Source organism: Anabrus simplex, chromosome 2 (assembly GCF_040414725.1).
Source record: "Anabrus simplex isolate iqAnaSimp1 chromosome 2, ASM4041472v1, whole genome shotgun sequence".
In the NCBI taxonomy this organism is placed as follows: Eukaryota; Metazoa; Arthropoda; class Insecta; order Orthoptera; family Tettigoniidae; genus Anabrus; species Anabrus simplex.
Genome location: NC_090266.1, coordinates 526,110,031 through 526,124,508, shown reverse-complemented (window position 1 = coordinate 526,124,508; position 14,478 = coordinate 526,110,031).

The window sequence follows — 14,478 nt, the reverse complement described above, 5'->3', positions numbered from 1 at the left end:
AATTATGTTCACCCATTTTCTCGTGGTACGGCGTTGATATGGACTTAGCAACAAAAATAGAAATTCATATATCTCTGTTATCATGGCCGCTATGGTAAAACTGTATACGACCGGGCGAGCTGGCCCGGTGAGGAAAGCAACGGGAAACTACCTCACTCCTCATTTCCCTAGTATGCCTCTTCAGTGATGCCTAGGCCATCTATGACAGCTGATGGCAGAGCTGTTGAGGATCCAACCAGCCTTTGGGCTGAGGACTAAACATACATACATACATCATAGCCGATACGCTAAAAATGTATAAGACATAAATTATCGTAAATTTAATTATACATAATTTTAGTCATGTAGTATTTATCGATAGGATCAATTATAACATAGATATTTGAGAATTAAATGTTAGGCCTTCCCCTAAACTACCATTTAAATTGGAGTGAATAAAATTATTTACAGCGTAGATATCAGTGCCTTAATCCCCGACTTTACATATCGATCTTCATGAAATTATCTTTTTCTCGTGATGCGCGTACATACAGACATATGTACAAATCACGGGTGGATACGATCGATATATAAATACCATTCTTTTTACATTCTGAGCAATGTACAGACAAAACACTTATTTTAATTATTGGCCTAACAAAGGTGGATGAGATGACAAACGAACTTGGAAAGTCTATGTAAAACAGAAACTTATGCACCGTACTGTAAGTTCACTGTCACAACACAGTGCTGGGATGAGAAGAAAAAATGTTTATCGCACAAGAAACATACAATAAATGCACTGCCATCATATTCTGTAATAAAGAGTTAGTACGTTTTGAAAGTTGATTTCCACTGCATTTCTACCTACCGTTAGATACGATTGCAAAATGTAGGACTTCACGTTAATTTCTAATAATGTTATCTGCTTTACGTCCCACTAATTACTTTTACCGTTTTCGGAGGCGCCGAGGTGCCGAAATTTAGTCCCGCAGCGTGTCTTTTACGTGCCAATAAATCTACCGACACGAGGCTGACGTAGGTGAGCACCTTCAATACCACCGGAATGAGCCAGGATCGAACCTGCCAAGTTGGGGTCAGAAGTCCAGCACCTCATCCGACTGAGCCACTCAGCCCGGCGCCTTAACTTCTAATACATCTCTTTCAACTGTGAGTGTTACATCAACATCCTAAGCAGAAACTATATGCACCTTCCATGTGAGAACTCGTCTCTTTTCGAATATGTCTCATTTCAGCAATGAATGAACAATTTAAATTTTACTACACGTTGACTCTTTCTTTCCCTCTCTGTAAACTACAATTTCATAGGCCTAATTTCTACAAAGTATTCAAATTTCATCGTCCATTTTCTAAACACAATTTTAGTAGAAACACTTGTCTTAATACAATATTATACTCGCTACATCTACCTTTAAGTCCTTAACTTTTCGATTACAAGTGTTCGAAATCCACCAACATTGTATCAAAGTAATCGGCATAATTCACTGTACAGCTCAATTTAATTCCACTCTGCGATGTTCACTGTTGCCACTAAGGAGAAAATAATAATAATAATAATAATAATAATAATAATAATAATAATAATAATAATAATAATAATAATAATAATAATGTCCGCCTCTGTGGTGTAGTGGTTAGTGTGGTTAGCTGCCACCCCCGGAGGCCCGGGTTTGATTCCCGGCTCTGCCACAAAATTTGAAATGTGGTACGAGGGCTGAAACGGGGTCCACTCAGCCTAGGGAGGTCAACTGAGTAGAGGGAGGTTCGATTTCCTCCTTAGCCATCCTCGAAGTGATTTTCCGTGGTTTCCCACTTCTCCTTCTGGCAAATGCCGAGATGGTACCTAACTTAAGGCCACGGCCGCTTCCTCTCCTCTTCCTTGTCTATCCCTTCCAATCTTCCCATCCCCCGAAGAGGCCCCTGTTCAGCATAGCAGGTGAGGCCGCCTGCGCGAGGTAATGGTCATTCTCCCCAGTTCAACCCCCGACGCAAAGTCTCACGCTCCAGGACACTGCCCTTGAGGTGGTAGAGGTGGGATCCCTCGCTGAGTCCGAGGGAAAATCCGACTCTGGAGGGCAAACAGAGTAAGAAAGAAATAATAATAATAATAATAATAATAATAATAATAATAATAATAATAATAATAATAATAATAATAATTACAGCCTTCCATGCCACCCTGTCCAGTGCTAACCTTTCATTTCTACGTAATCAGTTTATCCTATATTTACTCTAATCTGACTGTCATACTCATGCTTTGGTCTATCCCTACCATTCTTACCACCTACACTTCCCTCAAAAATTAACTGGACAAGTCCTGTGTGTTTACAGATGTGGCATATCATTCTATCACTTCTGGTGAAATTTAGTCGAACATTTCTTCTCTCACCAATCGATTCAGTATTTCTTAATTCGTGATTCGATCTATTAATCTCGCATTCAGCATACTTCTGTAACACCACATTTCAAAGGCGTATAGTCCTTTCCTTTCCCAGCTACGTATCGTCCATGTTTCACTTCCATGCAATGCCATGCTCCATACGAAATTCTTCAAAAACATCTTTATATCTCCTACATCAATGTAACAAGAAAAAACGTCCTTGATTGTGCTGGTTTGCATTTTATTTCCTCCTTACTTCTGCCATAGTGAGTTATTCTATTGCACAAGTGATAATATTCATCTACTATCTTTACGACTTCATTTCCTAATTTAACATTTCCTGCATCACCTGACTCCACGGTGTAGGGGTAGCGTGCCTCCCTCTTACCCGGAGGCCCCGGATTCGATTCCCGGCCGGGTGAGGGATTTTTACGTGGATCTGAGGGCTGGTTCGAGATCTACTCAGCCTACGTGAGGATCTAACTGACGGTGAGTTGGCGACCCCGGTCTAGAAAACCAAGAATAACGGCCGAGAAGTTTCGTCGTCCTGACCTCACGACACCTCATAATCTACATGCCTTCGGGCTGAGCAGCGGTCCCTTGGTAGGCCAAGGCCCTTCGGGGCTGTTGCACCATGGGGTTGGGTTTGGTTTGGTTTTGCATCACCTGAATTCCTTCGACTGCACTCCGTTATTTTTGTTTGAGGTTAACTTACTTTCATCTTGTACCCCTCCAAGGCTTTGCCCATACCATTCAGCAATTTCTTGAGATCTTCTGGAGACTCAGATTAACTAATAACATAGACGGCAAACCTCAGAGTTTTGATATCCTCTCCTTCGATTGCGATTCCCTTTTCAAATTATTCTCTAATTTCCGTTAATGCCTGTTCTATATAAAAATCTTAGGGAAGCTCTTCGTGTTATGTTAAGAACAATGGTCCAGTCTGATTGGCGGAAAAAATGAGGTCACTTTGTTACTTCCGGGCGCGCGATTCAAACTGACGAACTCGCCGTGTTTGCTGTGCCAGAGCACAAGCCGCTGCCGTGCTTCAGGGAAGAGGATGGCAGGGAGGAGAAGTGGAGTGTATGTTGGAAACAGAGGTAATGCTCCGCGAGTATGCACACGTTTCCTCGTTCGACTCGTACAGGATTATTCTTGTCTCTTACAGGCAATATCCACAGTTCGTGTATTAAACAGCCGTAACTGCACACACTGTAATTGAAACGCAGTTGTCAGTCAAGAAATGCATCAAATCGTTTCTCCTCTCGTCTGTTTGTCGCAGTAACAGTCTTTATTATTTAGCATGGTGGAAGATGCAACGCTGCCACCACACGATTGTGTGTTCCTTCATTCACAACATTGTAAATGGAATGAAATACTGAACGAAGGAAACAATACGCCCAATGGTTTGATTACAGTAGATGTTCAATATGCCCCATCCCATTTCGATGCAAGTTCACAACGGTGTAGTAGTGACGTTTGGACTTTGTTCATGATGTGTGATGTGTCGTGAACAACCTGGAAAGCTGCCCGTATTCTTGGTACAAGTTCATCTTCTCTTTGTACGGCGTTCGCACAGTAGTCAATTTGTGTAGAACAATCTGTATACTGCCTACTTGGGCTGGGAAGCGACTATGCGAAACTAACGAGAAACTTGTCCATTCGCACCGAGCATTACCTCTGTCTCCCACTTCCCCTCCCCTCCACCCCTCGGCGGCACCCCCCGTCCCTTGCCATCCCTCCTCTGACGCACATCAACAGGCTGCGCCTGGCTCTCTGGCATAGCAAATGCGGCAAGTTCGACAATTTGGATCGCTCATCTGGAAGTAACGGAGTATCCTCATTTTCTCCGCCAATCTGATTGCAATATCGTCCTTAATATAACACGAAGAACATCCCTGATATTTTTGTCGGTATAATTCTGATACCCCGTCTATAACCAATGAAAAGGAGATGGGACAAGCTACAGCCTTGTCTCACTCCTTTCTGTATTGCGGCTTCTTTTTCATAGCCCTGAGTTTTAATTACAGCAGATACCGCACTAATAACTACAGCTGTGTTGCTTGCGGTGTGGACCCAAGCATTCCTACTGAAGACATCACTACTCACCTCCGCCGGAAAGGACTACCCGTACAACGAGCGTTTCGGATACACATCGCTGATGGTCGAACGTTTTTAGTTCGCCTCCACCTGCCGACGCTCGAAGACGTGAACCGACTCATCACCCATGGGATTCACCTATATGGAAGTCACCACCGTGTGGAACATTCCCGTTCGCCTCCCCAACCTCCGACCCGATTTACCTCTCCTCGTCGCCGACCCCGGCCGGACCCTCCTCCTGTTTACACATCTCCACCAGTTTGTCCTCCCCTTCCTCCAACTGGTTTCATCCCCCCAACCCTTCCAACGTTTGAACTCCTTCGTCTTCTCCTCGCCTTTCTTAATCACATGACAGTCACCCTCCATCTCCTTTCCTTGCACCTTTACCCCGGCACTTCCTTCTAAGCTTCATCTCTCCCCCTTACACATCACCTTATCCCCCACACCCTTTTGTAAATCATATTTGTCTTTATGTATCTTGTAATTATGACCTAAATAAAGCAATTGCGCAATACCCAGGCATAGGCACACTTCCTCTCCAATCTCCTACCTCTTCACATCCTTTACCCACCTCCTTCTTCCATCACATCTCCCCAACCCGCCCGCATCTCTTGGTCAGAGAGAGGGCGACACCCTCTAGGTGGCCCGCCCCACCCCTTCAGGGTGGGGAATGAAAGCATTTGATAGATAGATACAGCAGACTGATTTATGTACAGATTGTAGATAATCCTTCTGTCTCGGTATCTAATTTCGATAATAATAATAATAATAATAATAATAATAATAATAATAATAATAATAAATCTTTTGTTGTCCGCCTCTGTGGTGTAGTGGTTAGTGTGATTAGCTGCCATCCCCGGAGGCCCGGGTTCGATTCCCGGCTCTGTCACAAAATTTGAAAAGTGGTACGAGGGCTGGAACAGGGTCCACTCAGCCTCGGGAGGTCAACTGAGTAGAGGCGGGTTCGATTCCCACCTTAGCCATCCTCGAAGTGGTTTTCCGTGGTTTCCCACTTCTCCTCTAGGCAAATGCCGGGATGGTACCTAACTTAAGGCCACGGCGGATTCCTTCCCTCTTCCTTGTCTATCCCTTCCAATCCCATCCCCCACCATGGCCCCTGTTCAGCATAGCAGGTGAGGCCGCCTGGGCGAGGTACTGGTGATTCTCCCCAGGTGTATCCTCCGACCCAATGTCTCACGCTCCAGGGCACTGCCCTTGAGGCGGTAGAGGTGGAATCCCTCGCTGAGTCCGAGGGAAAAATCAACCCTGGAGGGTAAGCATATTAAGAAAGAAAGAATATTTTGTTAATTTGACATGTGCCGACTATAACAATATACAGGGTGTTAGGTGTATACGTGCAGATATTAAGCTAGTCGGCAAAGAAAAAGCCATCTCACAATATATGCTATGTACTTTTTATCTCGTCCTATTAGTTTGCCCGTAACTGAGCCAAATATTTCAGGACCTAATGTGTTTTGAACGGCCGTAGCAGGATGCGCCGGTTACGTCATTCTGTCCACGCGTAGTGGAAGTACAGTAGCAGAGTCTAGGGCTTGTTGAACCTGTTTCTTATCGCAGGCCAACACATGTTGTTGTGCACTTCCCCTAAAGGCTTGGCAAGTAGAAGAGGATGACTCACGTGCCAGGCCACTTGCTGTACTCGAAAACCGGTCTAGGGTACTCTGTGTGAAATGTACACAGGATCCTTACAGTGACCTCGAAGATACGCAACAGCACATACGTGCGAATAAAGTATTGTGTAGTTGTGTGTGATTTATAAGACGTCAATGGCATTACTCAGTGATCAAAGCTGACAAAATGAAAGGAAATTGTTAATAAGTAAATGAAAAATGAGCGCAACATTTCTGTGCTCTTATTGCGACAGTCTACGATGAATTTCTGACAATAGACAATGCGAGTTGTCTATGCTTATTCACAAACTTTTCAGGTCAATGAAAGGACGGTGGACACTGAAAGAAAAGGCTGTAAGTATTCAGTCATATTGTTATTAATGAGACAGATTTCAAAAACCGCAGTTGCAACCATGCGTGAACATTGCTCGAAGGAAAAATAGCTACTGTGGATTTCTTTTGCTAGATGCTTTACGTCGCACCGACACAAATAGGTTTTATGGCGACGATGGGACAGGAAAGGGCTAGGAGTGGGAAGGAAGCGGCCGTGGCCTTAATTAAGGTACAGCCCCAGCATTTGCCTGGTGTGAAAATGGGAAACCACGGAAAATCATCCTCAGGGCCGCCGACAGTGGGGTTCGAACCTGGATACTGGATACTGGCCGCAGTTAAGCGACTGCAGTTATCGAGCTCGGTCTACTGTGGAATTGCCGCCGGGCATTTCTAATAGAAGGCTTATTCTTCTTTTTCCTAATCTGCTTACCTTCCAGGGTTGGTTTTCCCTCGGACTCAGCGAGGGATCCCACCTCTACCGCCTGAAGGGCAGTGTCCTGGAGCGTGAGACATTGGGTCGGGGGATACAACTGGGGAGAATGACCAGTACCTCACCCAGGCGGCCTCACCTTCTATGCTGAACAGGGGTCTTGTGTAGGCCTTGCGGGGGAATGGGGAGATCGGAAGGGATAGACAAGGAAGAGGGAAGGAAGCGGCCGTGGCCTTAACTTAGGTACCATCCCGGCATTTGCCTGGAGAAGTGCGAAACTACGGGAAACCACTTTCAGGATGGCTGAGGTGGGAATCGAACCACCTCTACCCATTTGACCTCCCGAGTCTTAGTGGACCCCGTTCCAGCCCTCGTACCACTTTTCAAATTTCGTGGCGGAGCTGGGAATGGAACACGGGCCTCCGAGGGTTGGCAGCTAATCACACTAACCACTATACCACAGAGGTGGACAGAAGACTAATTACTGGACAGTAAGTGCCGATAGGTAATGTAACGGACCCGTTTAATTAAAACGTCCGTAATAATAATGTTACTACTACTACTACTATCATTACGTTCCACTAACTAATTTTCACGGTTTTCGAAGACGCTGAAGTGCCAGAATTTTTTAAAGCAGTACTTTTTTAAATTCAAGTAAATCCATAGATACGAGACTGGCGTATTTCAGCACCTTCAAATACCACCGAACTGAGCCGCCATCGAACCTGCCAAGGTGGGATCAGAAGACCAGCGCTCTATCGTCCGAGCTACGCAGACCGGCATTGGAGCTTAGAGTAAGTTGATCGTGCGGTTAGGGGCGCGCAGCTGTATGCTTGTATTCTGGTGATAGTGGGTTCGAACTCCACTGTCGGTAGCCGGGAAGATGGTTTTCCGTAGTTTCCCATTTTCACATCAGGGAAATGCTGGAACTGTACCTTTATTAGACTTCGAACGCTTCCTTCCCACTTGTATTCATTTTCTCTCCCATCGTCGCCGTAAGACCTATTTGTGTCGGTGCGACGTAAAACAATTTGTAAGTACATGCTTCGGTAATTTCGGAGACATGTCTGCAATTATAATATTAATAATAATTCGGACCTGTTAAAACTTCACTATTTCTTTAGTGTTTTCTGACAGATTACGAGCTACGAAGTTTGAGTGGGGGGATTATCTTTTATTTTCATAATAGTCAGTAATAATAGACTAACACAGTTTTTATAATAATATTGTTAGTGGCTTTTCGACGGATGCAAGCTAATCGCACGGCCAACTCGCCCAATAATAATAATAATAATAATAATAATAATAATAATAATAATAATAATAATAATAATAATAATAAATCTTCACGTGCCAATGGAGACGCGCGATGTCGGAATTTTGCCCACAGGTATTCTTTAACGTGCCCGTAAATCTACCGATCAGAAGCGGTCGTATTTGAGCACCTTCAGATACCAGCGGACTGAGCCAAGATCCAGCCTGGTAAGTTCATGAAACCAGTGCTTGAACCGTCTGAGCCACTCAGCCTGGCAACGTTTGTTTTGATACGTTGAATAGGCACTGCAAAATCAGCAGTAAGCTAGAAGGTTCTCATTTACATTTAAACATGTTCTCTTCGGTTGGAAGCACGAAAGGAAGGTACGTTTAATTAATTTATGTTTATAACATGTCCCTTACTGGTATGAAGTAAAACGTTCAATGTGTTTTGACATTTCAATTCCGATACTACTCACTTTGAAATTCTAACCCATGCATTCTTTCGTTGACGCAATAAACTTTATTTACGTACACGTCAACACGGGTTGTTTCTGCATACGGCGAGATGGACTCCCAAAAGACCATGATATTGAAATCGTACTGTGGGAGAATATTCCACGTAAGCAGTTCGACAAAAGCACTAGACCTGTCACATGCCCGTTGTCTGCGGTTCCTAGCGACGGAAATGTGGCTGGACGGGTTCCCCACCCCTACATGAAACCGGTCTGTCTGACCTTGGGAAAGGCTTCCAGCAGTTTATATTTTGTTTCTTATTCCCTACGAGTTAAAACATAGGACACTTTGCGTTTTTCAGGGCCGATGACATTAAGACAGCAATCATCATCATCATCATCGTCGTCGTCGTCGTCGTCGTCACGTATAAATATTCAATAAAATAATCGTTTTATATTCATCATTACTGAAATAGGAACTATAAGTTAACATTTAACTTAAGAAGATTGCCTAGAGTGTTTTGTTAATTTACAAAAGAAAGTTTAACATTTCTTTTAATGCAATCTGTACGTTTTTGTTTTCTAAACTGTTGTACTGTAATGTTTAACATAGGTACATTATGTTGTTCACAAGCGTTTTCGTGTACGTTCGTAAATCCGTACTTTTCTATTCGAGATATTCTTGTTACCGTCCACCTGGAATTACGGAGCCCGTACTGTATGTTAGTTCATTATTTTTCTACAACAGAGGGTTACGAATGCGACTGTAGTTCCCGCGACCACGCCACTCTTATGTCTGTGTCACTAATGTGCACTTTGTTCAGCTGTGTGCTGCTTGACTATGTGGCTCTCGTTACCTTCTTCTTCCTCTTCTTCTACTGCAGCCTTATGTCTTAACAGGTATACTGTATTCTACCGACATCATCTCAACACGCAGTAGCGTAATCAGCTGCGATTTACCGAGCTCGAAAGCTGCAGTCGCTTAAGTCCGGCTCCATGGCTAAATGGTTAGCGTGCTGGCCTTTGGTCACAGGGGTACCGTGTTCGATTCCCGGGAGGGTCGGAAATTTAACCTTAATTGGTTAAATTTGCTGGCACGGGAACTGGGTGTATGTGCCATCTTCATCATCATTTCATCCTCATCACGACGCGCAGGTCGTCTACGGGAGTAAAATCAAAAGACCTGCATCTGGCGAGCCGAACTTGTCCTCGGACACTCCCGGCACTAAAAGCCATACGACATTTCATTTCAGTGTGGCCAGTATCCATTATTCGGGAGATAGTGGGTTCGAACCCCACTCTCGGCAGCCCAGAAGATGGTTTTCCGTGGTTTCCCATTCTCACATCAGGCAAATGCTGGTGCTGTACCTTAATTAAGGCCACGGCCGCTTCCTTCCCTGTCCTAGCCCGTTCCAGTCCCATCGTCGCCATAAGGCCTATCTGTGTAGGTGCGACGTAAAGCCAATAGCTGCTGCGATTTGTTATTGGCACCATCATAGTAAAATGTAATATAGTTGTGGCGGAATCTTCTTAGATATGTTCGATATCTGTGGATTGTGTATAATTTGATAACTCATCTGTACTCATGAAAGCGACCGTCGGCCTGGCGTTCAGGTTAATAGCTACATGTCTCTAACGTGTAACCTTGTTTATGTTTCTTATATTTGTTGATGTGTATGTTTGATGTTTATGCACAATACGAGATTACAGCTGACTCATCCCCACGAGCTTGACCTGGTTCTCGTTTTACGCATAGTAATCTGTAGGTAACTACTGCGACCGATGCTAACTCACGTGACATACATTTCATCTTGTTTCCTCTTAAACCACGCATATTTTACTATTTTCTTCCACGTATTTCAGCTTTTAATGACCTAATAATAATAATAATAATAATAATAATAATAATAATAATAATAATAACGTTAAGTGCTTTAGTCCCACTAACTACTTGTACGGTTTTCTGAGACGCTGAGGTGCCCGAATTTAGTCCCGCACGAGTTCTTTTTATGTACCAGACAATCTGCCGACACGAGGCTGACCTACAATATTTGAGCACCTTCAAATACCACCGGACTGGGCCAGGTTCGAACCTGTAAAGTTGGAGTCAAAAGGCCTGCACCTCAACCGCCTGAGCCACTCAGCCCGGAAGGAGGCACGAAATGTAGGTACGTTTAATTTATTTAGTTGTATAACATGTCCAATATTCCTTTGAAACTAAACGTTCGATGTGTTTCGATAATTCAATTCCGATGCTACTCATATGGGCATCCCATGACTGCTTTCGTTGGCGTAAGGACCTGCCATCTTTCTTCTACCTTTAAGCAATGCACAACGGGGATCTACTGTATTTCACGTCCCGGTGCGCCTATCCCAACCAATAATTATATCACACGCTCGTACAGGTCCCGCACCGATTCAGGTTTTCAGGTCATTTCCATACTCACTAGACCACGGGGCTGATGACCACACATATCCCAATCCCTTAAAGGACATAACAGCAAATGAACCAGTATTAACGCTGAGAATTCGGTACATCTCCAGGGTCCGAAACCGATGACCAGGGTTGTCTGAAGCCCCTAAGACGGAAACTGAATACTGACAACTACGAAACCAGTCTGGCGAGAATGTAACGTAACAAGGCATACGCTACTGTAGTAGCTACTTTCAGCTGTTATCGTAGCTCTGTTGCTCTTAAACATAAAACCAGTTTGACAAGTATGTTACGTAACATCTCGTGCATTGCATAGGTAGCGTTCAGTGTTGCACGTAAACATAAACAGAAACCAGTTTGGCACGCATGGCGCGTGACTCGCCTGTTCTCAAAGGGAAGCTATTCATTCACAAGAACAAGGCATACTACCTATTCTAAAAACATCGTATCTCTTTGCTCTCGAAAATAACTTCCGAGAATTATTAAAAGTTTGATATATAGTGGTTCGTCACATCGTTCTCTATTGCTAGAAGAAATATCTGCAGGTATACACCTAACACCCTGTATAATTCATCTCCAGGGAATAACTCTTCAGACTGACTGCAGGATACGAATTAGCTCATAAAGACATTTGTTATCACTGAGTTGCGTTTGACCAAACGATCAAAATTTCATGACAAGTCGTACCTGAAGCTAACGTAAGAGTAGAAACATGAAAGATTATTGTTAGCAATAGTAATAGCTTTTGCAATATTAGGCCTAAGTCAAAACAATTGTTGTTGGTATTCATTGACCTTGGAGGGCCAATTCTGGCTCTAAAATGTTCCTTGAGGTACAGTTGAACTTAACAAAAATAGAACATTTTATTTTAACACCTTCGAGTACCCTGATCCAAGCCGCGATCAAACCCAAATACTTGCACTTCTGATACCACGAGTAAATTTCCCATGTTGCTCATATTCAAACAAGACTGGAATGACTCAAACTGTAGATTGTCATAAAGACCTGATTTTCTTCTACTTCGTTTAGCACGAACTTCACTTGTGCTGTCCAAAACTAAACATCTGAAGAACAGTTTCGTAGTGTCGTCATCTAACAGTCTGAGTTATGACGAGTGAACGAATAATGAATAAACTGTTTCCACATGTGATCAAGCGTATCATCTTGCTTTTCTGTTGTGTAAGAGTAGTGTGTGACTGGTGCACTGTAACCTGTAGCAGGAAGGCAATACATCTAATTGAAATTTGGAGCGTGTTCCTCGTTACCCGGAGGAGGATGGCGTTGTTTGTTGGGAAGTGCTGTACACGTCATAATTGTGGGTGTGGTTGGGAGCCGACTGGCAATTGACTTGGCTCAATTAAGTTGACGCCAACGCCTGCTGGCGCCTAACGAAATGACTGGAAGAGGGTGGAGGCTAGGCGGGGAGGGGTGATGGACGGAGAGGGAGAGGAAGTAGGGGTGATGAGCAGAGGAGGTCAAATCAAGGATATTAGATACCGATGGAGCATCAATGCAGAAAGCTGCACATCTTTATAGTCGATGTTCCGTTCGCACCTGAGCTCTTGTAGCCGCTACTAGCAATCAAACATACGTAGAAACCGGGGATATATCTGTGGACGCACGATAAGAATACTTACAAAAGCTACGTTATACACAAATCTTCATTTTACACCGTTATGACTTTCAGCGCTCAGTCTTCAAGCCTCTGTCAATTAACTAGCCCACCTTGTGGCCATGTTCGTTACGGTGTCAAATCTTCATGGACTAACATCTTGGTCAGCCGGTTCGAGTCCCGCTGGCAGAAAAAATATTTCACCATCAGAATGTTCGCCGGCAGGGTAGGAAAGGTGGTGGTTTACAATTTCTAATCAGTAGGTTGCGTGACAAAAGCCTGGATTCAATTCCAAACCTCTCCACAGAGCTGATATGTAGTGAGAGCATATGACGTTGTTGTGTGGTGATTCGCCGTCGGATGGAGACGTTAAGCCTTGGGCAGACCCCTTTGGTGTTATTCGACAAGAGTAGTCTATGTGCCGAAACCGAATATCACCTCTCCATATCTCATTATAATCATCGTCATCATCACCACTACACACCCAGATGCGCAGGTCGCCTATGGGAGTCAAATAGAAACACCTACACCAGGCGAGCCGAGTATGTCCTCGGGTACTCCCGACATCAGGAGCCAATGCTAAATGAGTAAAATAACGTGAATAAGCCCCCGCAGGCCTCTAAATGCAACCAGCTCTCTGGTCTCGTGAACTTTCATACCTCTTATTATTAAATCGTTAAAAACCGCCTTGGTCTTTCTGTACTTCTCACATGACCGTGTCCATTGTTCTCCCAGGTAACCTATCCTTCTCCATTCGCCTCACATGGTTCCACCTGCAATGCCTCAAATGCGTACTGCTTAACCCATCGAGTTTATTTCTATCTCCGTTATGTACCCTCCTGCCACTCTTCTCATCTATAATATTTTTTCTCCTATAATTCTCGCTAAATTCAGCCGGCCCCGCGGTGTAGGGTTACCAAACCTGCCTCTTATCCGGAGGCCACTGTTTCGATTCTCGGCCAGGTCAGGGATATTTACCTAGTTCTGAGTGCTGCTTCGAGATCCAATCATCCTACGTGATTACAGTTGTGGAACTATCTGGAGGTGAGATAGCGGCCCCGATCTAGAAAGCTAAAAATAACGGCCGAGAAGATTGGTTGTGCTAACCACACGACACCTCGTAATCTGCAGGCCTTCTGGCTGAGCAGCAGTCGCTTGGTAGACCAAAACCCTTCGGGGCTGTTGCGCCAAGGGGTTTGGTTTAATTATCACTACTTTCTTGTCTGTTACTATCGATTTATGAATAAGTTATGCTGAGTCCACCCATTTTTCACTCCCGCAAAGTACAGTCGGTACAGTCGGTCTGAGAACAGACCGATGAAAAGATAGTTTCAGCCGAGAGCTCATTTCTTACTTATGTAATACCTTTGATCGCTACTACGAGCTCACTATATTATATTTGCTACACAATGATTCAATTTCACTTACAATTTTACCATCCTGGGAGAAAACACGTTCTCAAAAATTGAAATAATCCACCTGTTCCAGGTTTAATATTCCCGACCTGAGATTCATTCCGCATGATTTTATTTCTTACTGACATCACATTGGTCTTGTAAATGTTGATTATCGTATCATACTCGCAGCACCTCCTTTCAAAGCACCAAGATATTTGATTGCATGCTTTCTGTACGGTCTGCCTTTAGGATCAAATCGTCGGCATATGCCAAGTTGTATACAACATTTCCAAACAACTGAATTTCTCACGCTACAAGTGTATACACGTACTTTTTTTCAGAAGAGGGCGTTAAACATTCAGATACTTCCAAAACCACAGTGATTTGCAATGCAAATTTGTGAGTAGGAACGAACATACAACAATGACATCTGATGGCGATTTTATTGACAT